Genomic DNA, 22,509 nt, shown 5'->3' with positions numbered 1-22,509 from the left:
ACATATTTAGATGAATTTAATTAGGGATAAAGTTTTTAAAACTTTGGGTGTCCAGATTATTACACTCCTTCATTTCTGTGCCTTCCTATGTGTCTGAACAGTAGTTTCTGATCAAGTACTGGAGATTTTCATACTTAGAAGAAATTGTGTAACAAACTTTGTGGTTCATTTTCTCCTATTACTCCTTGTAAAAATTAGAAAAGCAACATTTTAATGGAAAAAATAAATTTTTCATTTTCACATCCCAATGTTATAAAATTCTGTGAATTACTTGTGGGTTTATAATGCTCACTACATGAGTACAGTTTAATGAGCTGAAATAGTGTATCTAGGTCTGAGGAGAGGTTACAGTAGCGGCACACTTTTTTTTTTCTTCCTTTAACTTTATGTGTGTGGATTCCAGCCGCCAATCAGCCATATTTCCACTTAACATAGTGTTGCAGCCTGGAGGGCCAATTAGCTACTACAAATTGTTTATGCTAAGACTGTGTTTTAGTTGAAAATCAGAAGGCCAAATTTCCACTTAGAAATTGTTATACTTATATTAGCTGCTACAAATTTTTTCTGCTTAAACTGTGTTTCAGTGGCATATCAGACCAGATGACCATGTAAAAATCATTAGGCCTACAATAGTTGTACAGCCAAGAGGCCCAGGTAGCTGCTCCAAATCATTTGTGCTAAAACTGTGCTTCAGTGGCAAATCATAAGTCCATATTTCCATGTAAAAATGATTAGGTCTACTATAGTTGTACAGCCATGAGGCCCAATTAGCTGCTCCAAATCCTTTGTGCTAAAACTGTGTTTCAGGGGCATATCAGAAGGCCAGCTATCCACGTAAAAATCATCAGGCCTGCTATAGTGGTGCAGCCATGAGGCCCAATTAGCTACTCCAAATCGTTTGTGCTAAAACTGTGTTTCAGTGACAAATTAGAATGCCAGATTTCCACTTTAAAATTGTTAGGCCTAACATAGTGGTGCAGCCACTAAGCGTGATTAGCTACTACAAATCATTTTTTGCTACAACTGTTTTTCAGTGGCAAATCAGAAGTCCAGATTTCCACTTAAAAATTGTTTGGCCTAATATAGTGGTGCAGCCACATGATGCAATTAGCTACTACCATTCATTTGTGCTAAAAATGTGTTTCAGTGGCAAATCAGAAGGCCAGATTTTCATATAAAAATCATCAGGCCTACTAAAGTGGTGCAGCTACAAGTCCTAATTAGCTACTCCAAATCGTTTGTGCTAAAACTGTGTTTCAGTGGCATCAGAAGGCCAGTTTCCACGTAACAATTGTTAGGCCTAATATAGTGGTGCAGTCACTAGGCGCCATTTGCTACTCCAAATCGTTTTTGCTAAAACTGTGTTTCAGTGACAAATCAGATGACTATGTTTACACTTACAAATTGTAAAGCATAACAATGTTGTACAGGCACACTATCTAAGAAATAAATAGTGATTGTTCATTTAGTGACAGGTGAAAGAAAGCTGTGGGCTTAAAGTTGTGAAACAGCAGGGTACAAGAGGGGACGGCTACTTATAACATGAGTGGGAAAAACTACAAAAATTAATCCCATCAAAAAATCATTATAAAACAAAATATTTTATTGAACCAAGAACAACATATAAAAGCAAGTAAAAAGGCAAGGTCATACAGAAAAGAAACAAATGGTAAATAAAACAACAATTAGTCCCACAAAAATCGCATGATCACTTGGTTACAAACATCTCACATGCCCATGTGGAAGAGAGAGAGAAGCACTGCAATAAATTTGATGTCATAGAAATATATAAATAAAAAAATAATAAATCTTTATTTTTATATAGCACTAACATATTCGGCAGCGCTTTACAGTTTTTGCACACATTATCATCACTGTCCCCAATGGAGCTCACAATCTAAATTCCCTATCAGTATGTCTTTGGATGTATGTAAATATAAGTAAATTTGCACTAATGAATCACAGCCTTTATGAAAAATATATGATGATGCAAATAATTTGTATTCTATAAGGTGCAAGTGCATAAAGGTTACCAATAAAATGCATATGACAAGGAAATAACAAATGAAACAATATACTGTACATATAACACATCATGTGCTATAAAGTGGTAGTGCATTAAGAATCACGCAACATAGAGAACAATAGGGTGCCTTTACAACAAATAAATGCCCCCAGTGTTTCAACCATTCGAGCAAGTGCTCAATTGCAGGGGCAGATATCAGAGGCAAAGAAACAAAAGACATAGTTTTCGTGAGATGACAAGCATGGGCATATATTTACCAATACAGACCCTTTGCGCGCGTTTCATTAACAGTGCTTCCTCAGAAAGGCACCAACCCTTTCTGAGGAAACATTGTTTGCGAAACACACAATATATATTCATGCTTTCTTTATTTTACTTTCACCAATGTGAGTATAAACCTTCTAGAAGTATCTACAGGCACACACATATTTGCATACTCACTACAGTCAGTCCCTCATACAAGTTACATTTATACACACACACGTTCGGTCATGTATACTTACCATACTTTACACATCTGTGCTCATACACACATATTATACACTCACTACTAACATGCTTGCAGATGCACCACATGCACTGTTGTCAACATACATTGGCACATTTACTACATAAGCACACATACTATATGCAGTTTACTTACACACACTGTCTGCATTAGCAGCCTAGTATAGATTCAGTCTAAAGGGGGTTTTACACCAAGCGATATCGCTAGCAACATCGCTAAAACGTCACCGCTTTTGTGACGTTATAGCGATATTGCTAGCGATATCGCTATGTGTGATACTTACCTCCGACCGGCTCCCCCGCTGTCCATCGCTGATCGCGCGAGATTGGGCGGCTCCATTTCTCGTCGTCAGCTTCCTGCTGTGACGACGAGCGACGCGTGGAGGCGGGCAGGAGGACGCCAGGATCGCTGTGTGTGAAAGGTGAGTATCGCGCGCTGCATCGCTGCTGCATCGCTGTGAGATCTTTCTGTGTGAAAGCTCACTAGCGATCATTTAGCGATGCACCAGCGATCCTGACCGGGTTGGATCGCTGGTCGGATCGCTGGTGCATCGCTAAATGTAAAAGGGCCTTAACAGTAAATGGCTTTTGGTATGTTATAAATGGATCAGTAATTAAAATAAAACAATGTATACAAATTGTATGAATATATAAATAAATATACTCGCGCTTTGATTCAATCAACAAGACATTACTGATAGTATTCACCCAAAAAAAAAAAAAGTACCTGATTTTTATTTTTCTTTTTGTTTGTTGAAAGATGTTCAATAGTGAATGAAGAGAGACGTGGCTATTTAGCAAATGCCTGCAATAACCAAATGAATATTAAAAAGAGAGACAGACCATTAGAACCTAAACAGAGGCACCAAATAAATAGAAAAAATATATATAAAAAATCCCCAAGAATTCCTTGGTATACAGTATATGTATTTTTGGCACTATTTAGCGGAATTGTACCCAATTAATACAAGTTGTCTATCCCCCAAGTTTGACTCTTATCATGAGGATACACTTCTAAATATAGGTTAAAAGTATCTATATAAAAACTCAAAGTTTCCTTGATCTACGGTAGAAGTGTTTTGGCACTATTAAGCAGACATGTACCTAGTTATTGCAAACAAATTTTCTCCCAAATTAGATTCTCATAATGTGAAGGTACATTCTTGAACATATAAAACTAGCGCTATGGATTAATAAAAGCATCTTTTTACAAAAGCGCTGTCAGTGCTAGAAGCATATAAACACAGGAGTTCCTAAGCTGTAGGAGTATTATGGCACTATTAAGCAGACATGTGCCCAATTAGTTCAAGTGAGTTTACTCACAAATTCAACTCTCATACCATGAGGGTGCATTCCTAGATATAAAAAAAAAAAAGTAGCGCTATAGATTAATCTAAACGTCTCTATATAAAAGCGCTGCAAGTGCTAGGGTTAAATGAATGGGCAGAGTCCGATACCTTTGTGAGAGAAGCGTCTTATACAGATGAATGGATTCGATGTTAGTCTTGTGCTCGCTACTGAGCAGTAAATCCTGAAATTGTGTCCCAGCCAAAGATGAGCTTGCTGGGTGAGCTGTTGAAGTGAATAATAGCCGCAGAGGGGGCGGTGAACGTCAGCAGGTTCTATAGTTAGAAAAGACCTGTGTGACGTGTTCAGATACCGTGACTGGCAATGTCACGTGGTGTTCACCAAGAGACTATGGTATGCAAAAGGAGCCAATTGTTCTATTCCTACGCGTTTCAGAATCACTGCGGATTCCTTCATCAGGGATGGCTCCTCCGGCATGCGTGGCTCCTTTATAGCATCGGCTCTTTAACTCTTTATTCTCTCAATCAAAGGCAAACAGTTCTATTTCATCATTAAGTCCTTTTGGTTTAAGAGTATTTAATTCAAAGATCCATCTTGTTTCTTCTCTAGACATTTGCTTTATAAAGCTGCCCTTGCGCCAGTCTTTTTTAACTATTTTGATGCCCATTATTTTAACATCTTTGATGGAACCCTTATGGCACTTTTTAAAATGTCTGGATAAAGGGTGATTGTCAACATTATTTCTCAGATGTTCCCCAATCCTCCTACAAAGGGGGCGTATAGTTCGCCCCACATATTTTTTATGGCACGGGCATTCAATTACATAAATCACTCCTGAGGTGCTGCATGTTATAAAGTCTTGTATTTCAAATTTTACTCCGCACTGTGAAATAACAAATTTCTGCCTGGTGGAGTGCAACAATTTGCAAACTTGGCACTTATGGCATGGATAAAAACCCTTTGTGTTCCAAAAAAGACATTCTCATTGTTTCGATGTTTGGGGTTTCTTATTGTAGGTGCTATAATATTACCCAAATGAATTGCTTTCCGGAAGATAAATTGAGGATGTTGTGTTAATTTATCACCAATAATTTTATCCTCTTTTAGGAGCTCCCAATGTTTATTTACTATTTTTTTCAAAAAGTGGGTGTTTGAATTATACTGTACAATAATGGGAACCGCTATTGTATTTGTGTTTTTTGCCTGATTTTTAGCCTTATCTCTGTTATTGATCAACAGTTCATTTCTAGGGATATTTTTAACCCTATCCTTAATCTCCTCCAGATATTTTTGTTCATAGCCTTTATTAATAAATTTATTACTGAGGGTTTCTGCTTCTTTTGTATAATCTGTTATGTTTGAGCAGTTCCGATGTAATCTCAGAAATTGGCTATATGGCACATTCAGCAACCATCTTGGTAAATGACAACTATTCATGGAGATGTAACTATTCGAGTCTGTTGGTTTCATGTATGTACGAGTCTGTATTTTGTCCTGGTCAATAAAGATATCTAAATCCAGGAAATGTATCCTTTCCTTACTGATTGTGGCATTAAATTTCAAATAAAAATCATTTTTATTAATTTCATTTAAAAATAAATTCAGTGACTCCTCCCCCCTTTCCATATAAAAATTATATCATCAATAAAACGTAGCCATAGGGCCAGGTCCGCGAGGAAAAATGTGGAGGTCCTCCCACCTGCCCACATACAGGTTGTCATAACTAGGTGCGAACCTGGTCCCCATGGCTGTGCCCCACTGCTGGGTGTAGTAGTGCATCCCGTATTTAAAAGTATTATGAATCAAATAATAGACCTAACAGTAGACCTAATCATTTTTACATGGGAATATGGACTTATGATTTGCCACTGAAACACAGTTTTAGCACAAATGATTTGGAGCAGCTAACTGGGCCTCTTGGCTGTACAACTATTGTAGGCCTAATGATTTTTACATGGTCATCTGGTCTGATATGCCACTGAAACACAGTTTAAGCAGAAAAAAATTGTAGCAGCTAATTGCGCCTAGTAGCTACACCTCTCTATTGTTTGGCCTAACAATTTTAAGTGGAAATCTTGCCTTCTAATTCGCCACTCAAACACAGTTTTAGCACAAACTATTTGTAGTAGCTAATTGCGCCTAGTGGCTGCAACACTTTAATAAGTATAACAATTTTTAAGTGGAAATTTGGCCTTCTGATTTTCAACTAAAGCACAGTTTTAGCATAAACAATTTGTAGTAGCTAATTGGCCCTCCAGGCTGCAACACTATGTTAAGTGGAAATATGGCTGATTGGCGGCTGGAATCCACACACATAAAGTTAAAGGAAGAAAAAAAAAAAAGTGTGCAACTACTGTAACCTCTCCTCAGACCTAGATACACTATTTCAGCTCATTAAACTGTACTCATGTAGTGAGCATTATAAACCCACAAGTAATTCACAGAATTTTATAACATTGGGATGTGAAAATGAAAAATTTCTTTTTTCCATTAAAATGTTGCTTTTCTAATTTTTACAAGGAGTAATAGGAGAAAATGAACCACACAGTTTGTTACACAATTTCTTCTAAGTATGAAAATCTCCAGTACTTGATCAGAAACTACTGTTCAGACACATAAGAAGGTACAGAAATGAAGGCGTGTAATAATCTGGACACCCAAAGTTTTAAATACTTTATCCCTAATTAAATTCATCTAAATATGTAATTAGCATATTGACAAAATAGGTATTTGACAAAGTTTTATACCATGGAGCAGTGAATAAAAAATGATTACATTTCTACCATAAGCATTTTGTTTTTGCCCAAGATGTAAAATTTTCACAATTTATAAGGGTGAAAATTGTTCTGTAATTTGTTAGACAAGTTAAGATAATATTCCATATGTCGTTGTACAGTATTGTTTCACTACACGGCATGGCTCAGGAGGGAAGAAACAGAATTTGGTGTTTGGAGCTCAGATTTTCCTGAGAAAGTTTTTAGTCACCATTTGCAGAGCCCCTGAATGTCAGCATAGCAGAAACCCAGACTCAAATGACCTCATTTTGGAAAGCACAAATCTCTTGAAATTCATCTGTTGGTGTACGAATGATTTTGACTCCACTGGTGCATTACAGAAATTAGTACACATTTGGTATTGCAGAGAAAAAATTGCAAACATGCCAGCTAAGTGCCCAATACATCGTGTCCAGCTTTCTATAAAGGAGCACCCAATAAATTGATAAGCCATGTCACTTTTCCAAAGCCTTTGTGCTACCAGTAAAGTAGAATCTCTTCATATTTGCATTGATATATGATGAAATTAAGTGGAAACTTCTTTTGTCACGTTCAGTTGAAGGTTTTGTTGGTACCATTTTAGGGTACATACTATTTTGGATCACTTTTAAGGCTAGGACTATATATTATGTGCTCTATGCTGAGTACTGTAGTTACTGTATGTTTGAGTTTCCATTTCAATCTAATGCCTCATACCATTTGTCTTTTTCTGTATCCTTTCTTCTTGGACCTTCATGTAGTGCCAGACAGGTCCAGCAAGTATGATTATTTCAGCCAACTTTTTTTTTTTTTTTTTTTTTGGGTGAATGCTATCAGTAATGTCTATTTAACTGAATCAAAGCGCGAGTATATTTATTTATATATTCATACATTTTTTAGGAATAATACCCCATTGTGGTAGGGGATTGTTGATACTCGCTGCTGACTCAGCACATATATATTTGCGCCGCAAATTTATATAATACATATTATTTAATTTATATAAATGTATACAAATTATTCAAGTTTTTCTCGCAGAAGTTTCTGCAATAGAAAATCCATTCCTTGTATCTTTTTGTTGAAAATAATGCAAGAATCTACCTACCTCACCTAAAAATAGCCTTAATACATTTTCAAATTTTATAAAATTTCCCTCATTAATTCTCATTTTAATAACTAACTTTGAAGATGGTTGATAGAACATACCTTGTCCACGCTGAAGAGTAAGTCATCTAGTAGATGATTTACCATGTCCATTGTTCAGCTGTAACACAAGTAAATATATCTATTATCGTCTAAAAATAGCAGAATACGTCCAGGCATTGGATTTATTGCACATGGTAGTAACCCCGTAAGTGCCCATTCTGTCAAAATATGATGAGCTGCTGCTTTAATCCCTTCCCTAACCTTTCCATGTTCATAATGTTCTTGACATCTGCAATAACTAATCTCTCCTGCTGCAATCAATTTAGTTCCCAACAACTCCTGTGAAGTTGTGCTGTTCTTTTTCTGACAATCTTGATATTTATTTAGCATTTCTTTGTTCAATACAGTCACCTATAAAAGTGTACTTCTCTTTTTAAGTTTTCAGTTGTAAGAAACTATATTGAATGTGACCTATAATTACTTAGACATTTGCTTCCTAAAATGTGTGTGATCTGTAATCTTACCTATGTTTAATATTTTTAAGAACTGTTTTTTTTAAATTAGACCTTAAGACTGATTTGTTGTTTGCTGGTGTTAAAGGGAATCTGTCACCTATTTTTTGGTATATAAGATGCAGCCACCGCCATCAGGGGCTTATCTACAGCATTACAGAATGCTGTAGATAAGCCCCCAATGTTACCTGAAAGAGAAGAAAAATGAGTTATATTATACTCACCCAGGGGCGGTCCAGGTCAGGTTTGGGTCCGGAGGGTGTTGCGATACGGTCCGGCGCCTTCCATCTTCTAGCGATGACGTCCTCTTCTTTGCTTCCTGTCGCTGCTCCGGCGCACTGCTCTTCCCTGTTGAGGGCAGAGCAGAGTACAGCAGTGTGCAGGTGCTGGACCCTCTTCCTCTCCCTCTCTCTCTCTCCCACTCCAGCTACGCTCCCGCTACGCTACGCTCCGCTTCTCTCATTGGCTGAAAAAAGTCACGTGCAAGCATTCGGCGAAACCCGACTTTGGTGCTTGGGTCACTGACCACATGGCCGACTTCACACTGTGGTCGGGTTTCATTTCATGAAACCCGACTTTGGCGAAAGTCGGCAACTTTTGAATCTGACCGACCTGTTTCGCTCAACTCTAGTCAACAGGAAATAGCTAATTGTTTAAATCAAAGTTTTTTGTTCACATATATTTCACTCAATACTTGGGTATGTGTTTTTAATTTTCCATATCATTATCTAAAAAAATCCTTTAAATATTGTGATATTCACTTCAGCCATTAGGCTTAATAACAGATAAATCCTGTTCTCTCTAAGGTTTCAGTAATCATCATCTTTCAATATATAAGTTACACAGGATAGATAGATAGATAGATTTTCAGCTTTGTTACCCATGCATTGAGGCTATGCAGCAATGTCGTCTTTGGCGACCCGGCTTACGTCATTATGTGACTAGTTAAAAGACCACTACCTCCGGAAAATATCAAGACCTCAAGACCCTACTGTTGACCTTACATATTTTAAACACTAACTTTTTTCTTCATTAATCAATAATGAACACAGAAATAAGAATGTTTATTTTATATCTTACCATACCATCTTATTATTCTATGTTATAACCGTAAAGCAGGAGAGCATAAGGACACCAAAAGAAAAATGCTTTGCCAAAAGGCCAGAGTATGAAAGGTTAAAAAATGTAAAGTTTATTCAATACATTAAAAGAGCACCACAGGTATACAACAGGAAGGTGGGTACACCCAGATAAAATATAAATATTTAACCACTTTACCCTGAAAGGTGTTTTGCATGTTAATTACCTGGCCAATTTTTACAATTCTGACCACTGTCCCTTTATGAGGTAATAATTCTGGAACCCTTCATGGATCCCATTGATTCTGACACTGTTTTCTCGTTACATATTGTACTTCATGAGAGTGGTAAAATTTCTTTGATATGACTTGCGTTTATTTGTGAAAAAAACTGAAATTTGTTGAAAATTTCACAATTTTCCAACTTTGAATTTTTATGCCCTTTAATCACAGAGATATAGCACAGAAACAAACTTAATAAGTAACATTTCTCTAATGTCTACTTTACATCAGCACAATCATATATTTTTCACAAAAATGATCTTTTCGGCCCCAATATTTCATTTTCCCAAGGGTAACAGGAGAAATTGGACCCGGAAAGTTGTTGTGCAATTTGTCCTGAGTATGCTGATACTCCATATTTGGGGGTAAACCACTGTTTGGGCGCATGGCAGAGCTCGGAAGGTATAAGGAGCACCGTTTGACTTTTTCAATGCAGAATTGGCTGGAATTGAGATCAGACACCATGTCGCATTTGGAGAGGCCCTGATGTGCCTAAACAGTGGAAACCCCCCAATTCTAACTCCAAACCTAACCCCAACACACCCCTAACCCTAATCCCAACCCTAACCATAACACTAACCACAAACCTAACCTTATCACACCCCTAACCCTAATCCCAACCATAACCCTAATCCCAACCATAACCTAACTTTATCCCCCAACCCTAACCCTAACTTTTGCCCCAACCCTAACTTTAGCCCCAACCCTATCCCCACCCTAAACGTAACTCTAACCCTAACCCCAACCCCAACCCTAACGGGAAAATGGGAATAAATAAATTGTTTTTATTTTATTTTTCTCTAAGGGGATGGTAAAGGGGGGTTTGATTTGCTATTTATAGCAGGATTTTATGTTTGGCAGCTGACACACACTAAAAGATGCTTTTTATTGCAAAAAATGGTTTTTGCATCACCACATTTTGAGAGCTATAATTTTTCCATATTTTGGCGCACAGAGTCATGTCTTTTTTTTGCGGGACGAGTTGACGTTTTTATTGATACCATTTTCGGGCACATGACATTTTTTCATTGCTTTTTATTCCGATTTTTGTGAGGCAGAATGAACAAAAACCCAGAATTCATGAATTTGCTTGGGGGGGTGTTTATACTGTTCTGCATGTGGTAAAATTGAAAAAGCAGTTTTATTCTTAGGGTCAGTATGATGACAGCGATACCTCATTTATATTTTTTTTATGTTTTGGCGTTTATACAATAAAAACTATTTTACATAAAAAATTGTGCATTGCTTTATTCTGAGAGCTATAACTTTTCTATTTTCCTGGTGATGGAGCTATATGATGGCTTGTTTTTTGCTGAACAAGATGATGTTTTCAGTGGTACCATGTTTATTTATATCTTTCTTTTTGATCGCGTGTTATTCCACTTTTTGTTCGGCAGGATGATGATAAAGCATTGTTTTTTTTGCCTTGTTTTTTATTAATGGTGTTCAATAAAGGGGTTAACTAATGGGACAGTTTTAGAGGTCAGGTTGTTATGGACACAGCGATACCAAGTATGTGTACTTTTATTGTTTATATTTTTTTCAATTCAAATATATAATGGTTATATTATTCCATATAATTGATGGAATAAATATTGATTTTTTTATTTTTTTATTATTTTTTTAAATATTTTAACAATTATTTATTTTTTTATTTAATTTTTACTTTTACACTTTGTCCCACTATGGGACACTCATTTTGTGCAGGCTGATCACTTATATGGTATGCAGGTCTGACATGCACTGCATATGACAGGAAGCATCTCAGATCTGGTAACCCGGATGTTGTTATGATGACATTGGGTTACCATGGGAGTGATTGGGACCCCGCGTCATGCCGCGAGGGTCTCTGATCCAAAGGCAGAGGGGCTGACTGCCCCAGAATGCTGTGATTATGTTTGATCGCAGTGTTCCCGGGGTTAAAGTGCCAGGTGTTAGCTGTGAAAATCAGCTGACACCCGGCCGCGATCATCCACACTCCCCTCGTGAATACGACTGATCGCACATGACAAACTATCCCGGCCACAGGCATACGGGCGAAGGGCTCATGGATGGGATAGTACATCTGATGTCAGAAAGGGTTTAATAAGTACTCCAGAGGTTATTCAAGTATAATATACAAATAAAACCCTCATGCATGTATTATAAGTAATCAAAAATAAAACACAATAATTGTTGATGTTTGTCAAGTGTCAGAGAGAAAAATGCACAATGTGATAAGGTAAATAGCAGCAAGTATACAGTATGTTTATACAGAACTGGCAGCTTTATATCTATATTTTAGTATAGAAAGGCAAAGTTGACATGTGAAAGAAGGAAGCTTTTAATAAAATACCAAGCTGTCAGTTAGACATGTGAAAAGCGAGAGGCGGCTATGTAAGGGGGTACAAACAATTTCAAATAATGAAGGCGTACATAGTAGAACCCACCACACCCAACGTGCGTTTCGCAATTAAATGCTTTGTCTTACTAGATTAATCTTTCTCCTCCTGAAAGGCAAACAGGATTATTGGGGTGCATTAAAAGAGGTCTAGATACACATGATAAGAGCACTATACTGCCTCTGTACAAATACCTGTCACGTGGACCCGTCCTGTGTGACGCGACCAGCAGGCCGGTAACTGAGACAACAAGATGCGGCATGTGAAGCTGTCCTGTGTGACACGGCCTGCAGGCCGGTAACTGTAAACAAGACAAGGGGGAGGGAGCACAGTTACAACGGTGGCCCTGCGATAGGGAAAGGGGACGTGGAGACCTCCTGCACTCCCCTGAGTCAGTGTCCCTAACGCTCCTAATGTTCCCTAAGCCGGCTCCGCACCGGGCACCACTCAGGGTACCTGTTGCCCTAGCACACCCTACACCTATCCCTTGCTAGGGAGCTGGGTGGCGCAGGCACTGGCCCCACCGCTGTACTAATACACACGAAGGGAAAACACAAACAGGGGAACACCGCTTAGCTTTACTCTGTGCACTTGTTCCCAGCAACAGAGTCCACCACCAGAATGCAGCTCTCCTCCTGAAACACTGCCACCAAGCTCTGTCAAAGCTGCAAGGAAATTCCCTATGACTCCTTCCACACCAGGGCTCTGACCATGCTGCAAGGAGCTCTCTCCAGCTCCTTCCTCCACCAGGAATGGTTGGAAATGAATACTATCACCAACGCTGATTGCAACACCTGTGACTCTTTTATAGCAGAGCCAGCAATCACACCTGCAATCTAATCATGTGCACTTAACTAAAGAAACAGAGTGCAATGATGCTCACCACCACCGAGGGGCAAACTTAGCACAAAGGACACCACAGTGCAGTAATCCAAATGGCCACCAGGGGCACAAAACATCTCTAAGCACAGCTTAGGAAAAAAAATGGTTACCTGTGCTTTTATCTGTCCTGATCCCGCATGGATCATGAAAATACCTGGTTAGACCGGTGCTTAGGAAGGATATAATGGAACTAAAGCGAATACAAAGGAGGGCAACAAAATTAATAAAGGGGATGGGGGAACTACACTACCCAGAGAGATTAGCAAAATTAGGATTATTTAGTCTAGAAAAAAGACAAGTGAGGGGCGATCTAATGACCATGTATAAGTATATAAGGGGACAATACAAATATCTCTCTGAGGATCTGTTTACACCAAGGAAGGTCACGGTCACAAGGGACATTCTCTGTGTCTGGAGGAGGGAAGGCTTTCTACCAACTTAGAAGAGGATTCTTTACTGTTAGGGCAGTGACAATCTGTAATTGCCATTGCCTTGCATTCCTTGCCTGAGGAGGTGGTGATGGCGAACTCAGTCGAGGGGTTCAAGAGAGGCCTGGATGTCTTCCAGGAGTATAACAATATTGTATATTACAGTTAATAGGTTCTTTATAAGGACGTAGATCTGGGGATTTATTCTGACGGAATATAGGCTGAACTGGATGGACAAATGTCCTTTTTCAGCCTTGCTAACTATGTTACTATATCATTTATTCCCAAACTTCTCAATTTATGGATAAAATATGTCTAGTGTGAATAAGACAAAAGCTAAAAAAAAGCAATTTGTACCAACAAGGCCGAGAGAGGAAGAAACCTCACTCCCAAAGTAAATACATTAATACAAAAAACAATAGTGACTCATGGAATACTACTCCTGAGAATATGAAAACCAAGAAAAATGGAGTACAGAAAAAACACCACAAAGGAATAAAAATACAAGAAATTTTATTCAACAAGAGTACATAAATGAAAATCAAATACTGTGTGAATGCAGATTTTCTCATGACTGAGATAAGAGATGACAGTTGGTACACATAAAGATCCTTGCAGAACTAACTGTCTTTTAAAAGGAACCTGCAGAAAGTCTGTGTCAGCCTCTAGCTCCTTCCTTCTTCAGATAATTTTAAGATAATTAACTGTCCTCTCCTCTGTAATATGAAAATCTGTATTCACTGAATGTAGATTTTCCAGAATTTACCCATGAATTGAGAGCAAAAGATCAGTCAGTGAGAAGACTTCTCTGGTAAGATATATTGCAAGGTTGCTTATTTTCAAGTTTTCTGTTGATTTATGAAATAAATATCAAAACTCCATAAGCCATATTGACTACTTTCTATAGTGATTTTGTTGTTTACATTGAACATTACATCTTTTCTATAGATGAGTATTTTCCGATATGTCACACTGAATTAGCAGCCTATTAATTGGTAAACATACAATATTCACACTATCAGTATTTGGTCAATTTTTCACATGGGTATTTGTAAGCCAAAGCCAGGAGAGGGTGAAAAATGCTGAAGAGGTGATGTATTTCTATTATATTTTTTCTCTGATTGTTCCTCACCTGGTTTTGGCTTACAAATACTGATGTAAAATACTGATAGTCTGACTGTAGCCTAAGACAAGAAATTCAGGTGATGAACACAAAGAATAAATAGAAACAACACATAGTGCACCAGTTGCAATAAGTGGAGCTCACCTCCTCTCCTCTTTATATAGATCTGCTGTACACAAATCACTAAGCATGCCTAGAATACTGATTGCGGTTTCCTATTGTCTATGTGGCTCTTGTAAAGTAAATTTCAAAGTGTTGGTTACTGCAGCTACGGCAAGATGGCCACCCCATAATCATGTACAGAAAATAGAATAAACACTCCACAGTCTGAAAATGGAAATAAATGAGAAACAATTTATTTCACTATATGGCTTTATTGCATAAACAAACCTATAAGTGATGCATTCCCTTTTTAGTATTGGATCCCAAATCTAGTCCTCAAGTTTTCCCAGCAAGTCGTCATTTGAATATGTATCAAAACAAAACCCAACATAGACCCATATTTATGCACTGAAAAAGATTGCATTCTAATGTTCATCAGCACATAAAGTGTCTCATCTGCTCATTTGGAAAAAGTAAGTCAGCCACTAATTCTAGCAAGTCTCAAGTTGTCTTCCTTCTCCTTCTGATGCTCGTCTTTATGTACCCTGAAGACGTGTCATCTACTACTACATATTTCACTCCAAATATGACTCCTCGTCCTTCTCCATTGCAACATCAAATGTTGCTCCCTGGTTCAGCGTCAAGGAAACAGGCCTATGCTCCCAGTTATCCACTTGTGTGCAAACAAAACTTTCTCCTAGAGGCTGTGAAAGACTTGAGACTGGGAGCATGGGTTCACCTTGCAGCAGAATAACAACTTTAACCCCTTAACTCCCGGAGCTTTTTTCGATTTTTCGCTTTTATTTTTCTCTTCCCTTCCTTCTAGAACCATACCTTTTTATTTTTCCGTCAATATGGCCATGTGAGGCCTTATTTTTTGCAGGACAAGATGTACTTTTGAACGACACCATTGGTTTTACCATGTCATGTACTTGAAAATGGCAAAAAAATTCCAAGTGTGGTGAAATTGCAAAAAAAGTGCAATCCCACACTTGTTTTTTGCTTGTTTTTTTTTGCTAGGTTCACTAAATGCTAAATCTGATTTACCTTTATGATTCTCCAGGTCATTATGAGTTCATAGACACCAAACATATCTAGGTTCTCTTTTATCTAAGTGGTGAAAAAAAATTCCAAAGTTTGCTAAAATAAAAAAAATGTGCAATTTTCCGAGACCTGGAGCGTCTCCATTTTTCGTGATCTGGGGATGGGTGAGGGCTCTCTTGCCACAGCCCTTACTTTGGGACTCTTTCTATATACTTTGACACTCCTATTGAGTATGGTTTGAGAAAGACCTAGGTATAGGTCGAAACGTAACTGTGTAATACTCATGTTTGGAATCTGATCTCTGTTTGCGGTGCTTTTTCACTTTTCTTGATTTATTGAAAAAAAATTAATAAAAATCATAATAATTCCTTTAATGACTCTGATGCAAGTGACATTCAATTGTGAGTGCGACTGTCTACCCGTTGACTTTTACCTGTGGTATATCCACGTTCAGTCAGCACCTCCTCCTACAGCACGAGTGCGCGTCTTTATTTTTTCTATTTAGGTCAGGAGAGCAGACAGCCTGTGCGAGTTTTACAATCCGATTCTCGGACGAAAAATACGGCAGTGTGACTCTGCCCTAAGACTATATTACTCAGTAGCCAAACTGGAGCATGAGTTACTTTGAGATTATGCATTGACCACTAATGAAGGAGGAATGTCATCTACTGAAGCAAAATTAACAAATGTGATACATAGAAGGGAATTTACTGAGCATTATCATGTAATTAAAATCAGAAACTCCTGTTTGAATCCCTATGTGAACATGGTCTGGCACAGTCTGAAACCCGTTGAAGCACACTCCAGCTGAAATGGCCATCATCTGCTCTGCTAAATCTGCCATCATTACCCTCTCTCTACTCCCTCTGCCACAAAGAAGGTTTTAAGGAATATTTGAAATAAAGAATAACTTTTTATTTATATTGGTGTCTCTAACTTTCTTCTTCAATGGTCACCTTCTGAAGCCATTTGAAGAGATAACAAAATTTGACAGAACAAACTTATTGTGGAATCAATTATGTCATCCCTCTCATATTTATCATGCAAAAATATCTCTCCTGAGAGAATGCTACATGATATGGTAGAAGAACAGCTTGAAAATGTTACTAGCCTCCCTGTTTCTATTGGGAATCCTCAAGATCCATGTTTCATACTTAAAGATTTGGAGGATAAAGCAAAGAAAAAAAGAGAAGCAGCAATAGATTTTTCTGAAGGGAGACATAGAGTTGGAACAGGCAGATGATGAGGCTAATATTTCCTGATCTCTGATTTCCCACAGCAGACAAGTAATCTGATGGGTGTGTTCTCATTTTACACATACCCCAAGTTTAATACATACCCCCCTGTTCATGCACTTGTGTGCTTTCCTCAAAATATATGCGTTTGTTTCCTCAATGGAATTAACCTCAAAGTATGTGTCAATAGATTTCTGTAAGTCATTTTTCTTTAAAAAAATAAAATCTATTACAAAATATGTCTTGGTTGTGAATTTTCTTTATGCATATGTAATCATTGAATGCCATCACACATTTAAAATCATATTGTGACATCATACATTGTCAGCTTTACATGCAGCTTTACAAAGAACTTATTCTGAACTCAAATGCATAGTTTTTCCATATTTTTATCAAGATACTTGTTTGTGTTTGACGCTTAATGCCATTTTTTCCTATTTAAATGTATTTTATAACATTTCAGAATTTAAATATTGGAAACATAACTTTTCTGTTGGATTTTTAGGTTGTGCCATTTGAATTAATCTAACAGTTTTGCTTTTTAAGTGTGTGATTTATTGGTTACCTTGAAAGAGACTCAGTAGCGTAGCTACCGGGGGGGGGGGGCAGAGGGGGCGTTCGCCCCGGGCCCCGAGCTCTGAGGGGGCCCACCGGAGCTACGCTACTGTAACTATATCGGCGTGCACAGCGCGCCCATACAGTTACATTCTGCGGCAGAGCAGGGAGAATCGATCTCCCTACTCTGCCGCCCAGCCGCTATGGGCCCCTGAGAAGGCGGTGGGGGGCCTCGGTGCCAGCAGTGTGCCCCCCACTCACAGACAACAATGTTGTCCTGGGCTATTCTGTGCGCACAGGACCTGTGATGAGGTCACGGAAGGGGCGGAGTCAGGGGGTCACATGATCAGGGGCTTCAGCGGCTGCAGGGCTCTGCTGTGCTGGTTGTCATGGTGCTGGATGAGGTGAAATAAGTTTCTGTGTGGGCTCAGAAGTGGTTTACAGGGTGGATGTAGCAGGCTGTGTGTGTATGAGGTGTACAGAGCGGAGCCGTGTGTGTAGAAGGTGTACGGAGCAGAGATATGCATGTATGAGGTATACATAGGAGCGGAGCCAAGTGTGTATGGGTCGGGGTGTACAGAGCAGAGCCGTGTGTGTATGGGGTGTACGGAGCAGAGCCGTGTGTGTGCGGGGTGTACAGAATGGAGCCATGTGTGCAATGTGTACGGAGTGGAGCCGCATGTTTACAGCATGTACGGAGCAGAGCCGTGTGTGCGGGGTGTACGGAGTGGAGCCGTGTGTGCAATGTGTACGGATTGGAGCCATATGTGTACGAGGTGTATGGTGCAGAGCCGCGTGTGTACGGGGTGTGCAGAGCAGAGCCGTGTGTACAAGGTCTACAGAGCAGAGTCATGGCTGGAGGAGTTGTCATGTCGGTCTGGGCCAGATGGAAAAGACGTGAAAAGTGACCGATTCCATCAGAAAAAACGTCAGCGGTAAGACACCAACTATACCTGTGCAGTAATCACATATGTTTTGTAGGACTGGTATTTACCACTGACCATATTGCGCTAATATCTATGTTGGTCTTTATATAGGGATTATTTTCAGTAACAGCGCAGTCATCTCCTACATCCACTATTAGGGTGCGTCACCGAGTTGTAATCACAGTTACCTAGTTAGGGGCCCACTTAGAAGTTTCACCCCCCCTGAACCGAAACCGTAGCTACGCCTCTGAAGAGACTCATTAGTCATTTTTATGTATGTTTGCTTTGTACATACTGAACATACTGTACATGCTGTCAATAACCTTGCATCTAAACAGTCCATGAGTCAATGTCTACATACTGCTAAAGGATGAACTTTACCATAAAAGAATTATGAAAATAAATACAGAAAAAATACTGAATCATAAAAGGACTGAAGCTATTCATCAGCATCCTTTTATCATAAATGTGTAACTTTAAGCACCCAGTCCTCAATATAAATCTGTTAAATACTGTAGCTCGCTGCATATGGTGTCATCTCATATAGCAGAGGGCCTTTGTGGTCCCTCATATCTAAGAATATCAGTGAGACTGCGATTTCTGAACCCTTTGTATATATTTTCCTATTTTATTACATTTCCATATAGATAATTTGGACACATCATTTTGAAATTTCATTTTAACCTCACAATTCTAAGAGCCATACTCTTTGTTTTGAGTTGTATTCCGAATAGTGAAAGTATTGTGACTCTTTTGATGTTTAGGAAAAACTGACCCATACATGGCAAATTTTCTACCTCTCTTTTCTCTTCTCTCTTTCATTTTACCAAAATTACAGACTGTCATGACATGTTGAAGCTGTTTTGAAAGCTATAGGGCAGTGATGGCGAACCTTTCTGAGACCGAGTGCTCAAACTGCAACCTAAAACCCAATTATTTATAACGAAGTGCCAACACGTGCCAAATGCCCCATCATTATCCCCTTCTTGTAGTAATATGCTCCATCATGATCCCCTTCATGTAGAAATATGCTCCATCATGATTCCCTTCATGTAAAAATGCCCCATCATGATCCCCTTCATGCAGAAATATGCCCCATCATGATCCCCTTCATGCAGAAATATGCCCCATCATGATCCCCTTCATGCAGAAATATGCCCCATCATGATCCCCTTTTTGTAGTAATATGCCCCAACATGATCACCTTCGTGTAGAAATTTAGAAATTGCCCATTCCACCACCTCCTTCATTTCCTCCTCTCCATCACCATATCATTGCCCTCTCCCCATCACTCCCTTCATTGGCCCTCTCCCCATCACTGGCCCTCTCCCCATCATTGACACACACACCTCTCCACGCGCCGGCAGCTATCCTTCCTCTGACTTCCTCTCACACATTGAGCGGTGCGGCCGCGGAAGGACTACATCATTCAGCTCTGCTTCCTCGCCGTTCAATGTATGAGGCAGGAAGCTGCAGCTCTGGAACAGTGAGGCGAGGCCGCGTGCCATCTGAGAGGGCTCTACGTGCCCTCTCTGGCACACGTGCCATAGGTTCACCATCACTGCTCTAGGGTAACAGATTTTACATTTGTTGTTTTTCAATATAGTAAATTCAAGTGGTTTATTTGCTATTGAATACCATTATGCTGATAGGAATCTACCTATACTGTGCACTGTACAGTCTGTTTTCCCCTACTGCCTTTTTCATCATATCCAGCAGTAAGGCAGCTAAATAATACATTTAAATTATGACAGGTAGGTAATTGAAGGAGGAAGATTTAGGGTACACTCGCACTGCCATATATCTCATGCAAGAGAATTTGTGCAATTATGCTAATGACAGAGTTTGATCTGATTGTAATTTGAGTGTGATTCGATTCTCTTGCATGAGAGAATCTGAGCACAGGTGTGGAGAAGATGGAGAACTTAATTTCTCCATCTTCTCCATTGTCTATGTGTGCATACATCAGACTACACTTGGATGGCATTGCAGTCTGGTGTTTCACATGCACTCATAGACTTGTATGGGTGTGCGTGATCTGAATTTTGTATGCATTCGCAGCATGCTGCGAGTTTTCTCATGCCGAATTGGCATGAGAAAAAAATCTCAGATCTGCACTGCCTCATAGTATAACATCAGGCCAAGTGCTATGCGATAAAACATTGAATAGTTATACACTAGTGTGAGCGTATCCTTAGGAATAATTTTTGTCTATTGTTTTTTGTTTCTCGTCTGTTTTTAATTATTCTCCTTTTGATTTGATCCTTTTTAAAAATCTATTATATATGTTTTGTTTCTTTTTCTAAATGTTTCCCATTGTGGGTGGAGCTTAGGGTTTCACTGATTTATCATTTGCGACTTTTCAAAATATCACAAAATTTGTTGGAAATGTATTCTAGTCCCCCGGACTAAATTTATGTTTGCCAGAAAACGGTGCAATTTTTGAGACAGAAATGATGATCATTTTAGCTTTGCACAAAATTCTTTAACTGCTTTGGTTCATCTTGATTAACCTGGTACAAAAAGTGGCAATGAATACAAGGCAAGAAAATTAAAACAGTTAAATCTATAGCTGATGTGCTCTACAAGCCCCAACCTACCTACCTACCTTCTTTTATTTTCTCGACTACATAACTAAAATTTATGGACTGTCAAACTTTTTTATGGTCATGCTGTAAAACAAAAAGTAAATAAGAAAGTAAGGAGGATAAGTGATTCATGTCTATAGCTCAGAGACCAAAATAAACACATTAGATGCATCTGCTCTGCACAGTAAACTGATGACACATACAATTATAATAAACTTAACAAGTTGGACTTTGCTTAAAAAAATTACATCATCTATTTTTTGCTTCTGATACTGGTTTAAAATTCTCTATATTTATGAACTGAAATTATGCAAATTTATGGACACCTGGCACTCTGATGCAGCTAAAAAGCTTTAGATCATCAAAACGTGGCAATGGGTTTTGAAACGCAGATTTATTGTATCTAAATATTTGTATAGACTGATGAAATTGTCTTCTATTAATCTCAAGGAGAAAGTGCAGTAAATTTAGGTTTTAACCCCTTTGTGATATGCACTGTGCTATTACTGGGTAAGTCATGTCTTCTCCTTTGATGTGGACTCAGCAGTGAGCCCACATCTTTTCTGGCACGTTAGATGTTTTGAACTGCTGACATATGCCTGAAACAGTCGCGGGTGGAATGGAGAGCTACCCATGGCTATTAACCCATTAAATGCCACTGTCAAACTCTGACAGCGACATTTAACATGCACTTCTGGCAATCCTGGAGACCTCTATGGTTGTCAATGCTGGATTGCTATGAGCGCCACTCAAGAGTTGGCGCTCATAGCAAGTGAGGAATTCTGCTACATACAGGTTATCTGATCATTGCCTATATGTAGCAGAGCCGATCAGGTTATGGCATCTTCTAGCTTCTCACGGAGACTACTGAAGCATGCCAAAAGTAAAAAATATTAAAAAAATATAAAAGTTTAAATCACCTGTTAGGCGCCGGATTCTCCCGCTGCACGGGGTAGATGCCAAGCCTTGTCTGCTTCTGTGGTCTCCCATTCTGCTTTGGCCGCATTGGGTGCTGCTGAGCAAAAATGTCAGTCCCACCATCTTGTTCTGTTCGCTTGGTTGTTGCTGACATTCCAGCCAAGTCAATGGTAACCAGCTATAGGCAGCGGCAAATGGATGCTCTGGAGGCTAAGTCCAGAAATCACTCTACTGAGCATGCTCGTGATGTGGCGACGTCTCATTGGTGGTCAGTCGTCAGCTGCTCTGGTGATGTGGCAGCTCTGGATTGGTCCACAAGCAAGGTCCTGTCCGACTGGACATGACCTGAACATATAAAAGGTCCTCTGAGGTGCACACCGGTGAGCTAGTGTCATTTGCGGTCATGTGTGTGTGGGTGGAGACTCTGCCTCTCTGTTGGCTTGTATTTGCGCCTAGCTTTCCTTAGAGAGGCAGGTTTTTCTTTTGGCTTGGCCTAGTGCCTGTCTCGGCCAAGTGTGCTGTTAGCACAGGTCAGTTACGGGGCACAGTCAACCCATGTGCTTAAACCCTTTTGTTATTAACTGGGTATTACACACACCTCATTTTGTACCGCTCGGCAGTTAGCTGAGCTTGGTACTCAGATTTTTGCACCACTTGGTGGCAAGCTGATTTAGTTAGTTATATTTTCTTTGCCACTCGGCAGTTAGCTGACCTG

The 22,509-nt window shown here is 39.1% G+C and overlaps 1 protein-coding gene and 1 long non-coding RNA gene across 10 annotated transcripts in view; one reads left to right on the top strand and one right to left on the bottom strand.

Annotated features, from left to right (window-relative positions):
• The window catches only part of GABRG3 (gamma-aminobutyric acid type A receptor subunit gamma3), a 1,013,315-nt gene that overhangs the window by 175,112 nt on the left and 815,694 nt on the right, over nt 1–22,509 (top strand). The window lies entirely within an intron of this gene.
• Nucleotides 1–22,509, bottom strand: part of LOC141046835 (uncharacterized) — a 164,743-nt gene that overhangs the window by 71,673 nt on the left and 70,561 nt on the right. The window contains exon 3 of one of the 4 annotated variants that reach the window (XR_012219670.1): nt 3,261–3,338. The exons of 2 other annotated variants lie outside the window; for them this stretch is intronic. This is a non-coding gene — a long non-coding RNA (uncharacterized lncRNA). Of the gene's footprint in view, nt 1–3,260; nt 3,339–7,810; nt 7,859–22,509 lie in introns of those variants that run through there. One more of the 4 variants, XR_012219672.1, reaches the window with a different exon arrangement.

Source organism: Dendrobates tinctorius, unplaced genomic scaffold, assembly GCF_039654945.1.
Source record: "Dendrobates tinctorius isolate UK_male_01 unplaced genomic scaffold, ASM3965494v1 ptg000121l, whole genome shotgun sequence".
Classification (NCBI taxonomy): domain Eukaryota; kingdom Metazoa; phylum Chordata; class Amphibia; order Anura; family Dendrobatidae; genus Dendrobates; species Dendrobates tinctorius.
Note: the sequence above shows the minus strand (reverse complement) of the source record. Positions and strands in the feature narration are given on the sequence as shown.